The sequence below is a fragment of the Hemitrygon akajei genome, chromosome 13 (genome assembly GCF_048418815.1).
Source record: "Hemitrygon akajei chromosome 13, sHemAka1.3, whole genome shotgun sequence".
Classification (NCBI taxonomy): domain Eukaryota; kingdom Metazoa; phylum Chordata; class Chondrichthyes; order Myliobatiformes; family Dasyatidae; genus Hemitrygon; species Hemitrygon akajei.
The window spans coordinates 49,297,845-49,323,181 of record NC_133136.1 but is presented as its reverse complement, the minus strand read 5'-3'; the positions used below and the strand labels follow the sequence as shown (position 1 = coordinate 49,323,181).

The 25,337-nt window shown below is 40.5% G+C and overlaps 1 protein-coding gene across 4 annotated transcripts in view; it reads right to left on the bottom strand.

The window, feature by feature from the left end:
• The window catches only part of mtus1b (microtubule associated tumor suppressor 1b), a 140,062-nt gene extending 116,408 nt beyond the window's left edge, over window positions 1-23,654 (bottom strand). For 2 of the 4 annotated variants that reach the window (XM_073064571.1, XM_073064574.1), the window contains exon 1: window positions 9,989-10,357. The gene's annotated coding sequence lies outside the window, so the exon portion shown is untranslated. Of the gene's footprint in view, window positions 1-8,770; window positions 8,887-9,988; window positions 10,358-23,550 lie in introns of those variants that run through there. The other 2 variants (XM_073064572.1, XM_073064573.1) reach the window with 2 other exon arrangements.
• Window positions 23,655-25,337: the final 1,683 nt, after the last annotated feature.

The following is a 25,337-nucleotide window of genomic DNA, read 5'->3' as shown; positions in this document are numbered from 1 at the left end:
GATGCTATTAATAATCTTGTTCAAATGTTCCATCCATACACTAGCACATTGGCTGTTAAATGCCAATCATGAACTGACATTTAAACTTCTTCAAATACATGTACCCATGTTGCTGTTTGTGAAAAGGGCTGTTGGAATGTTGCTTTGAGATTGGCTTTGTCACACGTAGATCAAAGAATACAGTAAAATGCATCATCCACAAAAATCACAGCCCAAGGGTGAGCTGACAGCAGTTTGCAAAAGTGGCCATGCTTCCAGTGCCCATAACTTACTAACCCTCATGTTTCTGATGAGCACCTAGAGGAAACCTACATGGTCATAGGGAGAACATATGAACTCCTTCGTGGCCCCAGGCATGGTAATAGCATTACACTAACCATTACACTACCATGTTTGAAAGGGCAAATCCACTGAAGGAATAGGAGATGCATTAACCTTACAGATTTTAAACTTAATGCAAGAGAATTGCTTTTATTGGAGTCCTATTTCAGCGACTCTTGCTGAACTTGACCATAATTAGTTTGGCTTTCCTCAGATTAAGATCTGACAGTATTATTGATGCAGTGCACCAGTGAGCATGTAAAACTAATAGGGTCATATTTCTCTCTGGAGGTCACATCACTGAAGAGGAAGGACACGGACAATTTCCAAGCTATTTTTATCGCAGGAATTAGATTGGAGTACTGCCACAGATTTGGATCTAAGTCAGCATCACCAGTCTTAGCAATTTCACAATTTAGCCATTGTCAGTTCAATTCTCATGAACCCTGTTGTCCAAATTAAGGGCATGACCAAATCATAACAATCTAGTTTGGATACCTGACTGCATTCATTCACTATGAATTATCTTTAATCTAAAAACTGGAGCCTTGGGCTTAGTTTCGCTTCATTAACATGAATCCTATATGCTGAGTATGTCGAAATCAGTTTTATTGGCATGTGCACTAGTATGCATATGCACAGAGGCAATACAAAACCTTACTTGCAGTAATGTCACAGGTACATGACAGAAATAGCATTCACAAGGAAACAAAATTCTTGGATATGCACTGTATTCAATGATTAAGAGCAGAGATAACAGCATACAATGCAAAAAAAACTACAGTACATCCTGCAATCAACTCAATTATTGGCAGTAGAGAGCACAGTAAGAAAACTGAAATGAGGCCCAAGTGAATGAACTCCAGATTACACCTGCTACATCACCACAACTAGGGAAGAATTTCATTTTTGTGAGATGTCATACCAAATGTAGTCTGCAGCTGGAAAGAAAAGGCAATGAAAACATTCTTAACTTTCTGTAATTTATGGTACAAGGTTATGTACAAGATAATCTAATCAAATCTTAAAGCATCCATCACAGGTAGACTGGTGTTGAAATCAGCTTTTAGAGCACTGGTATTCAATCTGTGCATTGATTATAGAACTTGGGATGTTATCTGGCAGTTGTACAAGATGTTGAAGCCACATTGGGGAACACTTTTGTTTTGGTCACCCTGTTACAAACAACATCATTAAGCTGGAAAGAGTGAATAAAATACTTACAAGGATGTTGTCAGGACTCAAGGGAATGAGTTATCTAAAGAGGTTGAGCAGGTTCAGTTCTTATTCATGGGAATGTAGGAGAATGAGAAGTGATTGTATAGAGGTGTACAATACCTTGAGGGGCATAGGTGGGGTCAATACACAGTCTACCCCCAAGCAGGCTGGTGATCAAGAAGTAGAGGACATAAGGTTAAAGTGAATTGAGAGATTTACATGAACCTGGAGGGAGGGGCAACTTTTTCCATCTAGATGATGGTCCACATATAGAATGAGCTACCAGAGGAAGCAGTTGAAGTACTATTAAATTTTTCCTATCCATGTACCTGTCCAAGTACTTTTGAAATGTTTGAGGAATGTGGGCAAAAAGCACAACAATGGCTCAACTTAGGAGACTGAAAATCTCCCATTCCATTCTAACCATTTTTAGTGGAGCACCAATGTGTTCTGCCCAGCTGCATCACCATCTGGTACAGGAATTGCAAGGCATCTGACCACAAAACCCTACAAAGGACTGTACAGAAAGAATCACTGGAGTCTCTTCCACACCCCTGCCAGATACTTACCAGGAACACTGCATGCAGGGCCCTTAGCATTGTCAGTGATCCCTCACATTTATCCTACAATCTCTTTGACCCGCCATCAAACAGAACATACCATAACATTAGGACAAGGACTGTTACAATGGAAACAGCTTCTTCCCCCACACGAAGAGACTGCCATCACCCAAGTCTCACCACACTGTGATGTTAATGCACATTATGTGTTAATATTACTTAAGTGTTCAATGAGTTATATGTACTGTGTTGTGCACCTTGGTCAAGAGGAACTTTGTTTGTTTGGCAGGGTGCACATATACGCTGAAATGACAAACTTGAGCCTCAATCAGCCTGACCATTAACACCCTGAACAATTTGGGTCAAAAGGCCTCTGCTGTTTAGCCAATCATCGATTTTCTTTGTGGCAGGCCAGGAACGCTGCAATACTAAAAAGATCAACATTTTGGAATAGTCAGCATACCTGACAGCACAACGTTATTACAGCTTGGGGCTCAGAGTTCATTTATGACACTAGCTTAAATAGTTTGCAAGTCCTAACCATGATCACATGGGTTTCTTCCCACATTACAAAGACGTACCAGTTACAGGTTAATTGGTCATTGTAAATTGTTTTGTGATTATGCCCGGTTTAAATGCAGTGGCATGTAAAAGTTTGGGCACCCCTGGTCAAAATTTCTGTTACTGTGGGTGGTTGTGAGTAGATGAACTGATCTCCAAAAGTCAAAGTTAAAGATGAAACATTCTTTTCAACATTTTAAGCAAGAACAGTGTATTATATTTGCTTTGTACAATTTTAGAGTGAAAAAAGGAGCACCATGCAAAAGTTTGGGCAACCAAGAGATTTGAGCTCTCACAACTTTTACCAAGGTCTCAGACCTTAATTAGCTTGTTAGAGCTATGGCTTGTTCACAGTCATCAGTAGGAAAGACCAGGTGATACAAATTTCAAAGCTTTATAAATACCCTGACTCCTCAAGCCTTGTCCCAACAATCAGCAGCCATGGGCTCCTCTAAGCAGCTGCCTAGCACTCTGAAAATTAAAATAAATGATGCCCACAAAGCAGGAGAAGGCTACAGGAAGATAGCAAAGCGTTTTCAGGTACCCGTTTCCTCAGTTTGTAATGTAATTAAGAAATGGCAGTTAACAGTAACTGTGGACGTCAAGTTGAGGTCTGGAAGACCAAGAAAACTTTCCGAGAACTGCTCGCAGGATTGCTAGAAAGGAAAATCAAAACCCCCATTTGACTGCAAAAGACCTTCAGGAAGATTTAGCAGACTCGGGAGTGGTGGTGCACTGTTCTACTGTGCAGCGACACCGGCACAAATATGACCTTCATGGAAGAATCATCAGAAGAAAACCTTTCCTGCATTCTCAACACAAAATTCAGTGTCAGAAGTTTGCAAAGGAACATCTAAACAAGCCTGATACATTTTGGAAACATGTCCTGAGGACTGATGAAGTTAAAATAGAGTTTTTTGGCCACAATGAGCAAAGGTATGTTTGGAGAGAAAAAAGGTGCAGAATTCCATGAAAAGAACACCTCTAACTGTTAAGCATGGGGGTGGATTGATCATGCTTTGGGCTTGTGTTACAGCAGTGGCACAGGGAACATTTCACTGGTAGAGGGAAGAATGAATTCAATACCAGCAAATTCTGGAAGCAAACATCACACCGTCTGTGGAAAAAAAAGCTGACGATGAAAAGAGGATGGCTTCTACAACAGGATAATGATCCTAAACACACCCCAAAATCCACAATGGACTACCTCAGCAGGTGCAAGTTAGCCCTCGCAGTCTCCCGATCTAAACATCATCGAAAATCTGTGGATAGACCTCAAAAAAGGTCTCTTTTGATAGACGGCCCAAGAATCTCACAGAACTAGAAGCCTTTTGCAAGGAAGAATGGACAAAAATCCCTCAAACAAGAATTGAAAGACTCTTAGCTGGCTACAGAAAGTGTTTACAAGCTCTGATACTTGCCAAAGGGGGTGTTACTAAGTACTGACCATGCAGGGTGCCCAAACTTTTGCTTTGGGCCCTTTTACTTTTTTGTTATTTTGAAACTGTAAAAGATGGAAATAAAAAAGTAATCTTGCTTAAAATATTAAAGAAATGTGTCATCTTTAACTTTATGCCTTTTGGAAATCAGGTCCTTTCTTACTCGCTTAGCTATTCACAGTAACAGAAATTTTGACCAGGGGTGCCCAAACTTTTGTATGCCACTATAGCGGGTTGCTGGGGGGAGTGGCTCAATAGGCCAGAAGGTACAACCTTTTACATCTTTACTTGAATTTCTAATTAAGGGTTTTATGATTTTACTATCTTCCTACCCTGTCCCCATTACTTTTTATGCCCACTCCTCAATTTACCTTTGAACTTATTCAATGATCACATCAGCTCACTAAAGTTGTGAGCCACTGATTCAGCAATGGAAGGGATGAGCAGCTTCAAGCTCCTGGGTGTCAACATCCTAGAAGATTATACCATGGAACAATGATGTAATCACAAAGGCAGCACATCAGCAGCAATCTTAGAACCAACAGGCTCAAGATGCAAACCAAATCCTTAAATTAACTGTGCATGATTCCTTTACTTTGAATGCTTCAGCAGAATGCAGTGGTTTAGATATATCTTTATCACATTGTGATTATGCTTCATTGGAGGACCACTTAGATTAAAGCTTCTAGTAAATATTGCCGTATTATGCCACAACATTTACTAGAAGCTACTTCTACATTTATCTGTAGTATCCTAATCCCTGGCACTGTCTGCAATACATTTTTCAAGCAATTTCAATACAATCCAGTTCTTCCCTAAAAACTAGAGAATTGCCCAATTGCCCTACCATTTACCTGCTCCTCATATCTTCCCTTGGTAATTCTCACAATTCATTCCTTCATCTATTGAGCCAAAATTCTATGTGCTGATCTTGTTCTTCACTGTTGTCCACCTTTTCCACTGCTTTCATTTAAAAAATGGTCATTGTCTCCTTGCAAAGACAAACCACTAGGTCAACCATTCTTTGTTGGTGCTAGCATCTCAAGTGCAAACAATGGATTCAGATTAATTGGGACACATCAGGACCAATACATTTGGCTCAATTAAGTGGCTGCCTAAATTAGCTGAACTTTCATGGAAATAGTTAAAAGGTAGAGTTTAGAGAGTGGAGAGTAAGCAGTGTCAAGCTCCTGGGTGTCAAGATCTGAGGATTTAACCTGGTCCCAACATATCAATGTAGTTATAAAGAAGGCAAGACAGCGGCTATACTTTATTAGGAGTTTTAAGAGATTTGGCATGTCAACAAATACACTCAAAAACTTCTATAGTTTATACCATGGAGATTATTCTGACAGGCTGCAGCACTATCTGGTATGGAGGAGCTGGAAGAAGCTGCAGAACATTGTAAATTTAGTCAGCTCCAACTTGGGTACTAGCCTACGAAGGAGCCAGGACATCTTCAGGGAGCACTGTCTCAGAAAGGCAGAGTCCATTATTAAGGACCTCCAGCACCCAGGGCATGCCCTTTTCTCACTGTTACCATCAGGTAGGAGGTACCAAAGCCTGAAGGCACACACTCAGTGATTCAGGAACAGCTTCTTCCCTTCTGCCATCCGATTCCTAAATTCATTGAATCTTTGGACACTACCTCATCTTTTTAAAATATGCAGTATCTCTGTTTTTGCATGTTTTTAAAAATCTATTCAATATGTATTTGGTAATTGATTTACTTATTTATATTATTTTATTTATTATTTCTGTTAGATTATGTATTGCATTGAACTGCTGCTTCTAAGGTAACAAATTTCATGTCACATGATAATAAACCTGATTCTGTACAAAAAAGAAACTACCATTTAACTGAGCAACAAATTATGTATTTAAATGAAATACATAATAAATTAGAAGACTACCAATAATTTACAACAGTACAACTATTAGCTCGTAACAGTTATCACGTGAGGAACTAAGCCCGTTCATACTGCCGTGTTCTTTTGGTTGAATATCAATGAACAAAATCAGTGCAGCCACCTACTGCAGATAATGGACTGCACTCATTGCCTTCCTGCGCAAAGTCAAAATTTTAAAAAGCATCAAAATTCATTGCTGTTTGAATCGGCAACTGTTGGCCTAAATGGACAACATAATATAAGCATGTGCAACTGCTTATGTGCCTTAGTTTCTAATGCATACAAAAGTGCACACAACTGGTAAATGGGACAGGGAACTGTTGCTGAACAGTTTCTCACTCGTAAGTGGCATAGTGTCCCAAACACTAAGGAAACCCCAGATATCTTTTTTGATTAGTTTTTGCTCTTTAAAAGTTGTCCCAAACAAGTGGCTGCCCCAATTAATCGATTGCCCAATGAACATAATCCACTGTATTCATGGCAGAGATTAATATTGCTTATAGCCATTATTTCTCCTTACTTTGACCTAATTGGCAATTGCACCACTGTTGTACCATCCATGCTGTTAACTGTTCTGATGCCCTTTTTTCCTGCAGAACCTTTCTAGGTATTTATACTTTTGATTACCTTTCAGATCTTTGGCACACTTAAAACACTTATCCCTGCATCAAAAAAACTAGTCTGCAATCAGATTTCTGAACGGTCTGTAAACACTACATTACTTTTTTTTGTACTATTTTGTAACTTAATTTTTTTGTTTTGAGGCAGCAGTACAGTGAAAGGCAAAAATCTGATTGCAGCACTTCAGACTTTTCAAACAACCTGTTTAGGTTGATTTTGGAGAAAACTGAAAAGAGCAAATACACTTGAACAGAGGAGTCTTGATCAAAAACATTCTCTGCCCACAAATGCTCCTTAACCTGTGGAATGTTTCCATCATTGCTTTTATGGCAAAGCCATCCAGAAGCACACCCTCAAAATTAAATATTGCTCAAGAAGAATTGGTTTCTACTTAAGGAACCAATCCTTTCCCTCTGCCAACTGATTTCTAAATGGATATTGAACCCATGAACACTACCTGACTTTTTACAATATATAATGTATATAACAAATATATATATAAATAATACACAAATTGTTTTTTCTTCTATCATGTTCTCTCAGACCCTGCTTAATGCTGAGGATGTGTCCCTCAGAGGTGGAGCTCTGTTTATCAGTGCTATGTGGGGTCATTATAATATTACATAAATGGACATGTGTGCCTGATTTTTAAAAATATCAAAACCAAGATGTGATATTTTTTGTATTACACATAACTTGTGCATCAGTGGAGCAGCAGCTGTGGAGGGGGGAGGGGGCGGCAGCAGGTAGTGGTTACATCTTAAGGGGTGGGGGGAAATCAGGCTATGGGTTCTCCTCTAACTTTGGCTTCTTCAAGTAGCTGTTGAGATTTGACAACCTTTTCTCAAGTTTCCTCTTGTGAAGCAGTCTCGGTAGCGTGAAATCATGCTGAGAACACCCCTCTTTGCTTTACTGCTTTGCTCCCAGTCAAGGTCATTATAAATGAACTGGTCCATGGCCATGGTGACGCTAGTGCTGAGGAATTTTGTGGTGAGGTTTCCTACTGGTGTTTCCTCTTCTCTATATCCATACCCTCAGGATGCGTTACTTTGCCAATTCTTGAAGTTGTTCGTTATTAAGGCTCTCACCATAAGAATGCAGTAACTCTTCAACATTACCATTGTTAACATCCTCACACCACATCACTTGTAGCTTCACATCCATGCTAATGCTTTTTCACAGACACTTTAGATGTACTACCATTACTGGAAGTTGCAGGCCGTTTTCCAGACATTATGGGTGAAAAAAATGGAATAAATAGGCGTGAAGTAATACATGACTGGTTGCAAGTGGCTCAGAGCCTATGTAAAGCATTCTCATTGGCTGATTGAATGTTTACTGTAATGGTGGCTGATCTTAAGTTTCAAGTGTTGTTTAGAATGAATTTGTCATTTAAAAATTTCATTAAAAATTGAATAATCACGTTGTAATGAATCAGCACTATGAGGGAATAATGCTATGCAGAATCTGAGTGCATTGCATTCTACTGCTGCTGCAAAGTTAACAAATTTCACAACATATGCCAGTGATGTTACTGTTTCTAAGGAACAATTAAATGGCAAGATATTAATCAGCAAACTGATTTAATGTTCCTTTCCAGAAGCGTAGTTGCTATTTTGACTTGATCTGACTTTTCAAGTCAAGCTACAATGACCCATTAGATCAAACGACTTTGTTTCATAGTTTGTTTCTGCAGTTAACGCCGATGTTCTATAATTGTGCATCAGCATCAAGTAGCTTAAAACCACAATTCAGGAGCATTCCTGAAGTACGAAATAAAGAGCATCTGATAGGTTTACTGGTTTGAACACTTCCGATAATGCTCTCCAAATCTACATCTCTGCAGCTGATTGATTTCAAACAATTACTGGTACTCTGAAAGATTGATTAGTGTTCTGCAGTCCGGAACTTAAACAGTATCAATCGCAGCTTTATATAAGCTAGCTATACTAAAAGCACTTCCCTGCAAATTATTTAAGAGCTTAATTCATCTTTATCTATACTACAGAAGGATAATCCCACATTAGCACTGTATTCCATTAGGACCAAGCAATGCACTACAGTGAAAAATAAAGAACAATAAGTCAATTGTAAATTGTGATGCAATAAGTATACATTGGAAATGAACCAAATCCCTTACCTCAATAGATATTTAATGAAATTTTTCCATCCTCAATACTCCTCCCAAGCAGTATGCCTGAAATTTTGAATGGAGTAGGGAGAGACCACCAGGCCAAGCATTTGAATTGTCAAGCACTGGGAACAAATAGGATTATAGGTATCAAGCTGTTAGCCAGGTATGCCAACTAAAGTACCTGTTTCTGCATATTACGACTTTAGCGAGTACAACTTTGCAAGTCAACATTTATCCACTATCTGCAAGCCTTCAAATGCACTGGAAGGATCAGAAAATCCACAACTGTACTGTCAGAGAACCATGGCCGGCAGAGGCCTCACTGTCGGCTCTGATGGGCATTCCATGCCACGCCACTCTAATGTTCCATTCCGGACTCCCCGCAAGGGCATCATCCAAGATTCTATTAAACCAAGAATTTTGCCAGGTGGTCAGGGGAAGCCATTTGTTGACTCAGTGGTTTACACTTGGTGTTTTGGTTCTTTCCCATATCTCAAAGATATGCAAGTCAATAATTGGGCAGTAAAGTAGACCTAGTGTGTAAACGTGCACTTATAAACCCAAGAGCATTGATGGCAAAGTAAGGAGAATAATTTGCAAGATGAATAGGTATTACTCTGTGAACCAGCAGAAATTTGGTAGGGTGATGAGGCTTCAACATTGAAAGGAGATAGAGATTGCTTTCAGAACTAAAGTCACTCTCAAAAACAATTATTACGATCCCAACTGCTCATAAAAACAAGTTAGGCTTTCTACTTCCGTTGGGAGGGGGTGTCGAGGAAAGAGGGCAAGATCAGTGCCAACTGTCTTTCAGTCTGAAGCCAACCATGGTTACACACAGGTAAACTGAAATCATTTATGGCGTTGTATGTAACAAATATCATTCAGAGCATTGCAATGAATTTCCAATTTAAGGACAATTTCATTTTTGATTCAAATCATTTCAGAGCTTCTACGAGTATTTCAATTCAACTACTAAACGCTTCACACTCACTAAAGGAGCTGCAAACGAAGTATGTTTTGAAAAACTTTCCAATGAATTGTCGGAATTTCTAAAATTGCATGTTGGCTACAGTTATTTTTAATCTAATCCAAGAAATTAGTATTGCTGCCTTTGAGCTGTTCTTAAAGTGGACGACTGCACATAAAAACAGCAAGTTGGAGAGGAGTTACAAATCGAACGGTTGTAATTCACAATTACTGGCTCAGTGAAAAGCAACTTACCATAAGATGGTTATCAGGAACAGGATAGCGAACTGAAAAGCAAGTAGTGAATCATGAAAACTTCCTCTGCATTAAACAGAGGCAGGCATTCATTATTTGGCTGCACTGCCAATTGCGACATTCTGGAAATGGAGATACACCGTAAACCAAACCATTAAAACTCGCGGGACTGCTTTTGTGGATTAACTCAGCTATGCAGTACAAAGAGCAAGTATTCACTTTTTTTTTCCTCCCCAGACTGGTTGGAATGTTTAAGTCTTGGCAATACTCCTTCACTAAAATCTGCGAACAATCCTGAAAGCTGTCTCTTAATTAACGTAGCAACGCCGCTGAGCTGCACTTCCAGATCCAAGCGAGTAACCGGGCCAAAATTCACCACCAGCCCCTGGCGCTTTCGTCACTGAAAGGGGAGTGTCGGATCTCCTCGGGATAAATTAGCGTGAAACGTTGCACAGCAAATCACTTTTCCCAAACCGCATCGGCAAGAATGCAGACGACAGCAAAATCATTCAAAGTGCAAAATAGTTTTTAAAATCAAGCCATAATCACACTACACTCGCCAGTAAAGCAAGTTACAATTTCAACGATGATTTCACCCTGCAGACTCAGCAACGCATTTTTAGTGAACAGTAAACCAACCCAAGTACGAGGAGAGTTTCCAGTTTAGGCATATTTACATACCAAACGCTAGGTGCAAATATATTTAAATTGGTACTAAATTTTATCGGGGAAATATCAAATCAACACAAAACATGCACTATAATTACTCTGATAAAATACAACTCATTTCATACCAGCATTAACTACATTTGATACCGAACCACAGGTGTTAAAGGCCCGTGACCAGTGGGTTAAAGTAACACGGAAAATATTGGAGGCAGATCCTATGGAAATGAATAAACAGTCGATGTTTCTGCCGCATCTGTTCTCAGGATGAGGCTTTTCTCTCCAGGACAGATTTCCTCCTTCAAAAAAAGGGGGTGGGGGAAGCTTCTTTCCTGCCCTCACCAATATCTTCATTCCCCAGACATTGTGCTCAGCCCATTTTCTTATGACCTTAAGCGTGATAGTTCCTCTCGTCCTCAGCTACCAGCCCACGAGTCTCCAACAGGTCTGCAACAGGAACCCAACACCAAACATCTTTACCATCCCACCCCTACCACCACTCTTTATTCAGAGAGCACTCCCTTTGATTCTCTTGTCCTTGTCTTTTCCTAATCTCCCTCCTAGCACTTACCCCTACAGGCAACAGAAGTGCTACACCTGCCCAGTCACCTCTTCCTTCACCCCCCATTCAGGGCCCCAAACAGTCCTTCTAGGTGAGGGAACACCACCTGTGAATCTGTTGGGGTCATCAAATGTGTCCAGTGCTCCCAATGTGTCCTTCTCAACATTGGTGAGGCTCACCGTAGACTGGGGGACAGCTCTGTTGAGCACCTCCACTCCATCTGCAAAAAGCAGGACCTCCCACTGGCCAACCATTCCAATTCCAATACCCAATCAAACATGGCCTCTTCTGCCATGATAAAGCTACTTTCATGTTGGAGGGGCAACACCTCATACTCTGTCTAGATAGCCTCCAACCTGATGGCATGAACAGAGATTTCTCCAACTTCTGGTAACTTGCCCCGCCACCCTCCCTTTTCATTTCACCTGCCCATCACCTCCCCCTGCTGCCCCTATACCTTCCCTTTCTGTGATGGTCCACTGTCCTATCAGATTCCTTCTCCAGCCCTTTACCTTTTCCACCGGTCAACTCCCAGCATCTTACTTCATTCCACTCCCTCACACACCAGGCTTCAACTCTCACCTTCTAGCTTGTACTCCTACCCTTCACCTTATTCTGGCATTCCCCCCCCCCCCCACCCCTTCCTTTCCAGTCCTGAAGGGTCTCAGCCCGAAACATCCATTTATTAATTTCCATAGATGCTGCTTGATCTGCTGAGTTCTTCCTGCATTGTGTATTACTCTGGATTTCCAGCATCTGCAGAATCTCATGCTTAGTGGGTTAAAGTTCAGACAGGCCCTAGTGCATTTTCAGTCATTCACAGGATGGATCTAGCAGGAGCTGAATTTTTTCCTCCATGCACATTGATTATAAATAGATTGAATCATTAAGAGATCATTTCAGAAACACAATTTAGAGAGCAAACATTAAGGAACCTCCAAGAGGACTACAACCTTGGAGGCTTGTGTGCCTTAATGACCTAGAGAGCTATGCTGCTATGGGGTCAGGGTTTTATGCTTTGGCTCTTGGTGGGGTCACCCATGCCAAACAGGTCAAAAGAGAGGAGGCCAGAAAAGGGATCCACCAGTCCTCCAGGTTCAGGAGTTCAGCCAGCCAACAACCCAGAATGGTAAAATTGCTACAGAAGCAGCAATGAAGAATCCTTCTACATCCCATTGCAACTGTATTAACAAGTCACACTGGCACTTGCAACATTGACAGTCGCAAAAAACAGCAATGACAGCAATGACATGAAAGAAGTCCTTAACAATGTATAATGAAGCTAATAGCAAGGAAGATGTAATCTCTATTAATCAAAAGTCAAATGAAGTTGTCTTAAGGTCTTAATTGTTTAACCTTAAGTGGATTATGTTACCAAGCACATTGGTGATTAGGCCCTGGTGCAATTTAGATGATAGCAAAATTTTAGACAGTATCTAAAATATGATAGAAACAAGGCAGCTCAGAATGCATTGGAAATGTAGCAAGCATCTACTGCAAGATAATACTGGTTGACTACTTAAGCCATGCAGAAATCTGGAGAACTGGATAAAGTCAAGCTACAATAGTTAAATAAATGCTCAACTTAACTAAGTATCAATGACCCATCTAGTTCTGTGAAATGATTTAAGGGGAAATAATCAGTTATCATTCATCCAGCCTTCAACTCCAGACCAGCAGTGGTCAACTTAACAGGAGGTTCACAACAATATTTGTTATTCCTCTCAACTACTGCCACACCAGAACCCCACCATCTTGCAAGGCAAATTATAACCACACAAGATCTTCCTCATGCCCAAGAAAAAATTAAGATGTGGCACATTGTTTAAAAAAGGCTCTAAAAGTAATCAGGGAAATTATAGGCCGGTAAGTTTGACATCAGTAGTAGGTAAATTATTGGAAGGAATACTAAGAGATAGGATCTACAAGTATTTAAATAGACAAGGACTTATTAGGGAGAGTCAACACGGCTTTGTGCATGGTAGGTCATGTTTAACAAATCTATTAGAGGTTTTTTTTGAGGAGGTTACAAGGAAAGTGGATGAAGGGAAGGCACTGGATGTCGTCTACATGGACTTCAGTAAGGCCTTTGACAAGGTCCTGCATGGGAGGTTAGTTAGGAAGATTCAGTCACTAGGTATACATGGTGAGGTAGCAAATTGGATTAGACATTGGCTCAATGGGAGAAGTCAGAGTGGTAGTGGAGGATTGCCACTCTGAGTGAAGACCTGTGACTAATGGTGTGCCACAGGGATCAGTGCTGGGTCCATTGTTATTTGTCATCTATATCAATGATCTGGATGATAATGTGGCAAATTGGAATTGCAAATTTGCTGATGATACAAAGATTGGAGGTGTAGTGAACAGTGAGGAAGGTTTTCAAAGCTTGCAGAGGGATCTGGAACAGCTGGAAAAATGGGCTGAAAAATGGCAGATGGAGTTTAATACAGACAAGTGAGAGGTATTGCACTTTGGAAGGAAAAACCAAGATAGAACATACAAGGTAAAATGGTAGGGCACTGAGGAGTGCAGTAGAACAGAGGGATCTAGGAATACAGATACAAAACTCCCTAAAAGTGTCACAGGTAGATAGGATAGTAAAGAGAGCTTTTTGGTACATTGGCCTTTATAAATCAAAGTATTGAGGTATAAGAGTTGGAATGTTATGGTGAGGTTGTATAAGGCATTGGTGAGGAAAAATTTGGAGTATTATGTGCAATTTTTGTCACTGAATTACAGGAAAGATATTAATAAGGTTGAAAGAGTGCAGAGAAGGTTTACAAGGATGTTGCCGGGACTCGAGAAACAGAGTTACAGAGAAAGGTTGAATAGGTTATGACTTTATTCCCTGGAGCATAGAAGAATGAGGGGAGAGTTGATAGAGGTATATAAAATTATGATGGGTATAGATAGAGTGAATGCAAGCAGACTTTTTCCACTGAGGCCAGGGAAGAAAAAACCAGAGGACATGGGTTAAGGGTGAAGGGGGGAAAGTTTAAGGGAACATTAGGGGGGCTTCTTCAGACAGAGTGGTGGGAGTGTGGAATGAGCTGCCAGATGAAGTGGTAAATGCGGGCTCACTTTTAACATTTAAGAAAAACTTGGACAGGTACATGGATGAGAGGTGTATGGAGGGATATGGGCCTGGTGCAGGTCAGTGGGACTAGGCAGAAAAATGGTTTGGCACAGCCAAGAAGGGCCAAAAGGCCTGTTTCTGTGCTGTAATGTTCTATGGTTTTATGGCAAGACTAGAAAAGTTAATTTGCATACTTACTAGGCCATTCTGGGTTTCTGCTTATAATTTCAGTGCTGTTTCATCTACTGGTTTATTAGTGCCAACACAAAGCACTTCTAAAATTCCTAAGGGTTAATAACTCACTTTAAACTTTCTCCCAGTTTACAAACTTCACTTATTTACTACTTACTATAGTAGAAAAAAATTAAAAATGCATTAACAGTCCAGTGCTTAAATCTCTACAAAAATACAAGTGGAATAACAAGTTTTAGAGGCAACTAGTGGGACCACATTTACAAAGAATAAGTGTTTTCCACTTCTCTATTTGTTCCACAAAAAGTTTTTAAATTGGAATGGAATTTGAAATTTACATAATTCCTTCACAATCTAATTTGTGGCTCTGCAAAAAAAAAAAACATTTGTATCTATAGACCAAATCAACAGAACAAGGCGGCTTGCTTGATTGGCACCCATCAAATGACATTTTCTTTCTCCAAAACAATGGTTGCAATGAAAATGTGCCACATTACTGCAAAAGAATCTATCAAGCTTAGCTACCTCCACCATCAATGAGAAAGACAACAGGCACACAACTTCATGGGTGCCCCTCATGTCCCATGCTACCATGGACGGATCACCACCAGTCCTTCAAATTACTGGGTCTATAGTTTGAAACCACTCCCCCCCCTCCCAAAAGGAGGATTCATCTGAAGACAGCAAGGCAATGTCCTCTCCCAAAAAAAAGTTTAAAACAAGCCTTGTATCTCACAAACGTTTGAAAATAACAATCTAGGTCAATTTTGAAACATTTGAGCCATAGGAACCAAGAGTAATGCACTGATGAACTAATTTGGGATGCAAATGTTTTAATGGCAAAACAAGGCACTGAAAGTTAGCTTGCCAGTTTTAATTTTTATGATAATTTGCTGACCAACCACAGCTATGGTAAATACCATCTATGCTTTTCATTGTGATTCATACAAGTTTACCTTATTAGCACAAGTGAGGCATGTATGAACAAAACTAATTTCAGCTTTGAAAACCCTGGTGCACATCCACTACCTGGTATTTAGAAGGGATATTTGTAGCAGCCCATTCCACATGACTGGAAAAATTGGATCCAGGAGCAATTTTTAAAAGAGTTAGACCTTGAGTGAAGTTAAACAAAACATTTTAGGCACCTTCACAGGCCTTTCAAAAAGCTTATTGCAGGGTCAATCAGACTACCTCAGCTGCTTAAGAATGTGCCCAAGTCAATGAAAGGCAATCTTTCCTATGTGTTTTGCAAACAAACTATCTTCAGAAGCTTTGTTTGGAGGCACACAAATATACATTGAATACTTTGAATTCAGGTCGCAGCTCCAGATAATGTATCTGCATACAACCATCCTGGATGAAGTTTTAGATTTAAGCAAGTAAAAAGCCATATTACCATGCAACAATCAGAAAAAAGTATCTTACCACCTACATTTGACTTTTTTTAAAAAACTAGTGCCAAATTCCATACCAATCCGAATGGCCAGGGCACCATTAACAAGCGAAAAGCTGCAATACTAAACCATGGCTAATACAGTTATCTAGAGGCGGAATATTGTGGAGAAAGCTACTCACTTCTAACAATGCAAAGCCTTTCCATTGTTGAAGGATTAATTCAAATTTTCATACAAATTAAAATAAACAGCATAAAGGGTTAACTTCTGCATGAATAAAGGCAGTGAAAATGTTTCTTAGTTAAAGATTAATTTATTTGCCAGAGAAGCAACTTGGATTCTCTCCAAGCAACACACACAAAATGTTGGAGGAACTCTGCAAGACAGGCAGCTTCTCAAGAGTACAGTCGTGTTTCAGGCCGAGACCCTTCATCAGGACTGGAGAATAAACTTCTCCAGTCCTGATGAAGGGTCTCAGCTGAAAGGGTGACTCATTTCCATAGATGCAGCCTTGCCTGCCGAGTTCCTCCAGCATTTTGCACGAGTTGCTTGGATTTCCAGCATCTGCATGTTTTCTCTTGTTTGTGACTGGATCCTCTCCAATTTTCTTACCATCACAACAGGTCAACAGTACATGTTATTTCATTGGCTCTTCACTCAACCCTGGAACATCCAGAGAATGAAGATGCATACTTCAGGATGCTCTTCACGTGCCTACCGCTCAGCATTCAATATTATCATCCCCTCAAAACTAATCAATAAGCTCCCAAAACCTCAGCCTCAAAAACACCTTGTGTAATTGGATCCTTGATTTCCTCACTTGCAGACCCCAGTCAGTTTGGATTGGCAAAGTTCAAAAGAAATTTATTATAAAAGTTCATCTATGTCATCAGATACTACCTAGATTAGTTTTCTTGTAGGCAATCACAGTAAACACTAGAAACAATAGAATCAAAAAGGGTGGATAACAACCAATGTGCAAAAGAACAGCAAATATAAAATAAATAATAATAAACAACAAGCAATAGAGAACATGAGATGAAGAATCCTTGAAAGTGAGTCCATTCAGTGAGACCAGTTTAGTGGTGGGGCAGGTCAAGTTGAAGGTTATCCCCACTGGTTCAAGAGTCTGATGGCTGAGGGGCAATAACTGTTCCTGAACTTTATGGAGTGGATCCTGAGGCTCCTGTACCTTCTTTCTGATGGCAGCAGTGAGTGCGTGGCCTGGATAGTGAGGATCCCTGATGATGGATGCTGTATTCCTGTGGCAGTGCTCCATTTAGATGAGCTCAATGCTGGGGAGGGATTTTCCTGTCAGGTACTGGGTTGTATCCACTACTTTTTGTAGGCTTTTCCCCATACAAGGGCAGTGGTGTTTCTATACCAAGCTGTTTGCAACCAATGTCCTCTCCACATGCATCTATGACCTATAGACATTTGTCAAAGTTTTAGATGACATGCTGAATCTTAAACTTTTAAGTAGAGACATGCTGTACTTTCTTTGAAATGGCACTTACCCAGGACAGATCCTCTGAAATGACATCAAGGAATTTAAAGTTGCTGACCCTCTCTACCTCTGATGTACCCCGCTCCCAAATGAGGACTGGCTCATGGACCTCCATTTTCCTCCTCCTGAGGTCAATAATCAGCTCCTTGGTCTTGCTGACATTGAGTGAGTGGTTGTTGTTGTTGTGAAACCACTCAGTCAGATTTTTAATCTCCCTCCTATATGCTGATTTGTCTCCACCCTTGATTTAACCAAAACCAGTAGCATCAGCAACTTAAGTATGCCCTTGGAGTTGTGCTTATAAGCAAAGAGCGAGAAGAGCAGGGCTAAGCACACAGACGCAGTGCACCTGTGCTGAGGTAGATTCTGGAGACTTTGCCAATCTGAACTGACTGGGTTCTGCAAGTGAAGAAATTGAGGATTCAGTTGCACAAGGAGGTATTAAGGCCTAAAACTTTAAGCTTATTGATTAGTTTTGAGGGGATGATAGTATTGAATGCCAAGCTGTAGTCAAGAGCATCCTGATGTATGCATTCTTGCTGTCCAGATGTTCCAGGATTGAACGAAGAGTCAATGAAATTGCATCTGCTGTTGACCTTTCCTGACGGTAGGCAAATTGGAGTGGATCCAGATCGCTTCTCAGGTTGGAGTTGACGTTTCATCACCAAACTCTCAAAGCACTTCAAGTGGATGTAAGTGCTACTGGACGATGGTCACTGAGGTAGGTTACCATGTTTTTCTTATGCACCAGTATAACTGAAGCTTTCTTGAAGCAGTGGGTACCTCAGACTGCTGAAGCAAGATGTTAAAGATCTCAGTGAACACTCCAAACAGTTGATCAGCACAGTCTTTAGTACTTGGTCAGGTTCCCTGCCTGGGCTGGATAATTTCCGTGGGCTCACCCTACCAAATGATGCTCTCATATCTGCCAGAGATTGAAATCGTAGGGTCACCAGGGGCTGAGAGCTCCTGAAGGTGCTTCCACGTCATGATGTAAGCGAACATAAAAACATCGAGATCATCTGGGAGTGAACCTTTTTTTTTTAAAATCACCTAGGTCACTTGGTTTCACATTGCAGCAGGTGATAGCATTCAAGTTCTGCCACAGGTGTCAAGCACCCTTCTGTGAATCAAGTTTGGTCCAGAATTGCTATTTTGCATGTGAAATGCTTGTCCTGGGATCGTATCTGGACCTCTTGTATTTACTTGATTGCCAGAACTGAATGGCACTGATCTGGTCCTCAGCAGTTTGCAGATCTCAGTGTTCATCCAGGGCTTCTGGTTGGGGAAGATTCTAAATGAGTTTGTGGGGACACACTCATCTACAACTTTCTATAAAATCCATGACAGCCATGGTGTATTCATTCAGATCCTCTGAGTCCTTGAACACATCCCAGTCTACCAACTCAAAGCAATCCCGTAGCCACCCCTCAGCCTCTTGTGACCACCTCTTTGCTGTCCTTTCTCTTTGGCCTCTGCGTGCAGGTAAAGGAAGAGAGCCAATTCAACAGATTTCTCGAAATGTGTACTAGGCCTGGAATGGTAGGCAGTCCTAATCATATTGTAACATTAGTTGAGTATGTTGGGACCCCTGGTGCTGCAGGTGATATGTTGATGATAATTGAGCAGAGTTTTCTTCAAACAAGCCCGAGTGGCGGCCTCGACAATGATGTTGAAAGGCATAAAGGAAGGCAGTTTCTTCTTTGCTAATTACAACATTTAGTACTTTGACTGCTTGTTTGACATCTACTTTTGACGGTATGTAAACTGTGGTCATCATCATGATGGAGAACTCTCTTGGCAAGTAGAATAGTCAGCACTTAACCATTGGATGTTCCAGGTTGGAGGACAAAGATTCCAACAATATCTGCTGAATTCAGCTGATAGCGCTTCCTGGATTTCATGGGACCTAACCTTCCAGACCATCTTACACGTGGGTCCTTGAAGGACTTGCTCAAATCCAAAAGGATGCCCTCCACTCCCCGACCATCATCTACCTTGAAGCTCTGCAGTGAAACCAGGGTAACAAATATAAATGGGATAGATAACAATTTAAACTCTGCTAGCCCACAAGACTTTAGAAACTGTTAGATACAAGCAGCAATAATAAATATGATGGAAATTATTCTGACTAAACATGGCTGATATTATATTTTCACATTCTCCTCCACACTCACTACAAAGTAGCAGAGACAATGAAGACCCTGATTGAGCTATTGAGGAACATTGAAGTAGATACAGCTGGTTCACTTGGGCAACACCCAATAACGGTAGGTTAATGCCTTTCTTTCTCGCAGTGTCAGCTTTGGAGAAGGTAAGGACCTTTAAAACAGAGACAATGAATGAAAAACAGCTCACTTACCAGTCACGTACAAGCACTGAGCAAAATCGTACAGGACATCTGTACCATGCCCAGAGTAGAGAATTCTACAACATGAACCATAGAAATCTACAGCACATTACAGGCCCTTCTGTCCACAACGTTGTTTCAACCATGTAACCTACTCTAGAAACTGCCTAGAATTTCCATGCCATATAGCCCTCTATTTTTCTAAGCTCCACGTACCTATCTAAGGGCCTCTTAAAAGACCCTATTGTATCCACCTCCAACACCATTGCTGGCTGTGCATTCCGTACACTCACCACTGTGTGAAGAACTTACCCTCAACATTCCCTCTGTACCTACTTCCAAGCATCTTAAAACTATGCCTCTTGAGTTAGCCATTTCAGCCCTGGGAAAAAGCCTTTGATCAATGCCTCTCATCTTATACACCTCCATGAGGTCACCTGTCATCCTTCGTCACTCCAAGGAGAAAAGGCCAAGTTCACTCAGCCTATTCTCACAAGGCACCCTCTCCAATCCCAGCAACATCCTTTTAAATCTCCTCTGTACTCTTTCTACAGTATCCACATCCTTCCCATATTGAGCTGACCAGAACTGAACACAGTATTCCAAGTGTGGTCTGACCAAGGTCTTAAGTATCTGTAACATTACCTCATGGCTCTTGAACTCAATCCCACAGCTGATAAATGCCAATACACCATACGCCTTAACAACACAGCAGCAGCTTTGAGTGTCCTATGGACATGGACCCCAAGATCTCTCTGATCCTCCACACTGCCAAGAGTCTTGCCATTAATACTATATTCTGTCTTCAAATGCAATACTATGTTTGAAGCACCTTCTCCCCTTGTAAATGGGGTAAAAAGGAGAAATTAAAAAATGTAAGTATGTTTGACTCAAATTACAGACAGTATCACCAAAAATGTTTTCCCCAACATTCTTGGAATTGTTTAAGATCAAATATATAATATAAATCATCCACGAAAAATTGCAAGGTGAACTGGCACCTATCATCCTAGTCACTCCCATTTCTAGTGCTGCATATTATTTGCAAAAGCTACTGCAGTAATACATTCAAGACTTCACTTAACAGCAGACTCAAAAGAAAATGTGACCGTTATTCTAAAAAAGGACAAAAACCACCATTTGTAGGCTCCCCTCCAAGGCAATATCAGAACTTGGAAATCTGCCCTTGAGCCAGAATTCAAATATAGCAAGAGCCTCACTCAGTGGAATTGTGGGATGGTCACAAACGTCCATGTCCAGTGGATGGCTCAACATCCCATTCACAATAGGGAATAATAAACGCCAAGCTTCCAAAAAAAAACCCATCCCATAAAACTAAATCTTACTTACATGCACAATTTTGAAAGTGGATTTTGGCTGTGCATTTGAAAGACAAGATATTAAATTCTACATTAGATGAAGTACAATTTTCTAATCTATTTCTTGTATTTGAGAAAATAGCCTCAACTCCAATAGCCTCAACTCCAGGTATGGTTGGCAGCTTCTCAAGGAAAGCCAACTTTACTTAAAAAGCTGTGCATGTACTTGAAACAGAAGTAAAACAGTTCATCTGAGGACTTTAATTTAGAGAATGGAGCAAGTGGAAATAGATCACAAGATAGTATTCAACATGCAACAGACCCATGGACAAATCAGTGGAGAATTTCAAAAAAAGTTCAAGATGAATTAAGTTACCAAATGTGATCCAAGAAATTAAAATGGTGAAACTCGAGTATACACAGTCCTTAATAGATTAGGCATTTATGGAGTGCTTTGAAGGGGGAAGATAAGATATTTCAGGTGTGCAAAGCAAAAATGAGGATAGTATTAGAGGAACTGAATGACTGATGCAAGTGAACTTCAGTTCGTGAGATACTAGAAGTGTTAAGATCTGAATTTTTTTTAAAATCAGTAAGTTCTTCAGGAGTCAAAAGTGAGGTATAAAACATTCTTTACAATCATTTATTGAGTGTTACAAGAACAAAACAAGAAAAAGGAAAGAAAAAGCAGAAGTCAGAGCCTAGAGGCAGGGGGTGTGGGGAATGGGGAGTATATACTATGCCCATGCCAAATTATGAATGAGAGATTCATCTCAGCCTAAGCATATAAAGCAGGTACACACCTACTTCGAGGATTCAATTATAACAGTGGCAAAGAACGTAGTAACCTGCCTCAATGACTATCATCCAGTAGCACTTACATCCATAGTGATGCAGTGTTTTGAAACCCTAACCATAATGAAACATATCAACTCCTGCCTGAGAAGTGACTTTGATCCTCTCCACTTTGCATACCGGAGCAACAAGTCTAAAGCAGACGCCATCTCACTGGCCCTTAACTTAACCTGGAACATCTGGATAAGAAAGATGCAAACATCAGGATGCTCTTTATTAACTACAGCTCAATATTCATTCTCATCCCCACAAAACTAACGAATAACCTCTAAGAACCTGGGCTCAATACCACCTAGTGCAATTGAATTCTTGAGCTCCTCTTGCAGACCCTAGTTAATTTGGCTTGGCAACAACATCTCCTCCACAATCTGTCAGTACAGGAGCACAAGTTTACTGCTCTACTCACTTTACATCTCTGACTGTGTGGCTAAGCACAGCTCAAAAGCTATATTCAAGTTTATTGATGACACCACTATCATAGGCCAAATCAAAGTTGGTGATGAATCAGCATATAGGAGGGAGACTGAAAATCTGGCTGAGTAGTCCCTCAACAACAATCTCTCACTCAACGTCAGCAGAATCACAGAGCTGATTATTGACTTCAGGGTGGAGGAAACCAGGGATCCACGAGCCAGTCCTCATTGCAGTATCAGAGGTGGGCAGGGTCAGCAACTCTTATTATTTCAGAGGACCTGTCCTGGGCCCAGCACACAAGTACAATTACAAAGAAACCACGACAGCACCTCTACCTCCTTAGGAGTTCACGAAGATTCAATAAGACATCTAAAACTTTGACAAACTTCAATAGATGTGTGGTGGAGAGTATACTGACCGGCTGCATCACAGCCTGGTATGGAAAATACCAATGCCCTTGAATGGAAAGTCCTTTAAAAAGTAGTGAATACAGTCCAGTCCACTTTGGGTAAAGCACTCCCCACCATTGGCCACATCTATATAAAATGTTGCAGGAAAGCAGCATCCATCATCAAGGAACCCCACAACCCAGGGCATGCTCTCTTGCTGCTGTCAACAGGAATCTCACCACCAGGATCAGGAAGTTATTACCCCTCAACCATCAGGCACTTGAACTAGAGGGGACAACTTCTCTCAATTTTGCTTGTCCAATTATTGAATTATTCCCACAACTTATGGATTTACTTTCAAGGACTCTTCATCTCATGTTCAATATTTAATGCTCATTTATTAATTCTTTCTTTTTGTATTTGAACAGTTTCTTATCTTCTGCACACTGGTTTAATGACCAAGTTGCTGTCTTTCACTGTTTCTATTATGGTCATTAATCTATAATGGATTTACTGAGAATGTCTACAAGAAAATGAATCTCAGGGCTGTTTATGGTGACATACCTACTTTTGAATTTTAAACCTCATTCCATTTTTTAAAAAAAATACTCAAAACTGTTGTCTTAAGAGTACTAAGCATTTACATTTGTCACATTGCTCACTTTTTGGCTAGCCAAACTTGGCTGCATGTCCCATGCGATGTAGCTAATTTGTCTTAGAAAGACTTCAAGTTATTGTCCTGTGCACAAGTACGACAGGGTAAAGTACAATGATTTTTTTTTTTAATTACAGCTCTTCTCCCTCTACTCACCACCTTATTCTGGCTTTTGACCACTTTGTAATCCTGATGAAGGGTCTCCACCCAAAACATTGACTATTTATTTTACTCCATGACTTAGAGTTCCTCCAGCATTTTGAATGTTACTCAACAGTTCCAGCAGCTGCAGAAACTATTGCTTTATTACAGCAGACTCTTGCACGGTTCACTCCCAAGCTGGGAGAGTTAATAACTGATAAGTTTTTATTTATTTTGGCATCAAATGACTTCTGCTGGATGTCAAAAACAATTATTGTTTTTTTTTATTGGCTTGGAACCAAGTTCCATAGATCAAATGCCAAAGTTCTGCAGCAATCTTAAAGAGACAGCTTTGCAATAAGGACTATTTTCACCTCTATCAATACCAGTTCCAAGATGAGCAGGTTGGTGATTCACTGACAACTGTAAATTGCTCATGTGAGGATGAGTGGTGGAAAATGCAAGATTAATAAGACTTCTTATTTATGTTACATGGGGACAATGACACGAGTTCCATATAATTAGGTACTCAAATAGTCCTGAACTGGTGGTATGAAGGGGTTGTTTCTAGGCTGTATGATTATTACCGATCTTTCCAGTACAATTTGTCATAAACTTAGATTCTGCAGATGCTAGACATCTTGAACACATTCAAAATGCTGGAAGAACTCAAATCAGGCAGCAACTATGGAGGGAAACAAACAGTCACTGTTTCAGGCTGAGGCCCTCCATCAGGACTGGAAGGGGGCAGAAGCTTGTATCACATTTCACAACAGATTAACTCAAATCTCACCTACTCAATTCAGGTGGCTTGCATGATACAAAGTAGCCAATGTTCAGTGCACATGAAAATGGAAAAACACAACACCCAAGGGCAAATGGCTTCCATCCTTCCAAACAATAAACACATTCCCAACGGAAGTTATCCCTTGGAAGAAGCATTATGCAAGTAATCCATTTACAAAGTTGCAATAATTTCATATTGAATCTAAGACTTATTTATAGCAACAAAAAATGCTGGAGGAAATCAACAAGTCATGCAATACCCAAGTACCTATGGGGTGAATAAACAATCAGCACTTCAGGCTGAGGCCATTGACCAGGACTGGAAAGGACGGAAGAAGCCAGAATAAGGTAGCAGGGGGGATACAAGCTCACAGGTGGGTGGGGGAGGTGTGATGAAATGAGAAGTGGTGAGGTGATTGGTGTAGAGCATAAAGGGCTTAAGGGCTGTCAAGTTTGTATGAGATGCCCTCCGCACCTTACAAATGTCTGACTTATGCTGAGCCTGTATATACAAGTGTGCACTTGGGAGACTGGGGGATTGACTTGCCAGCTTCTGCAAGACATTGAAATGATATCAGCTGGAATTTTGCCTCAAACTCAAGAATACACTGAACTTAATACATCTGCACATTTTGTAAATCCCATTTGAAGATGTGGCATTGGGGTGAGCTGTGTTCTTAAAAAGAATGTACATTGCACATGCAGGTCCTCTCCAAGACAGGCGTGGTGATGTGCAATACCATTCTTCTTATTGAGAATGGCAAAATAAAATTCAAAAAGCTTCTCCAGTCTATCTATTTCCATGGGGAAATCCAATCTGCAGGCATCATCTGCCATATGGGGAAACTTTACAACTTGTGAACTCTCACGGTTATGAACAGTTCTTAGGAACAGAATTCTGCTGTAACCCAGCCTTCTAATGTTCAAGTCTGATTACCACAGGAGTTAAAGCGAAATCCGTGAAGACCCCGAACAATGCAATTAAATTGTGGGATAATATTTGATAATTACTACGTGCTGAACCACAGCAGTGATGGTAC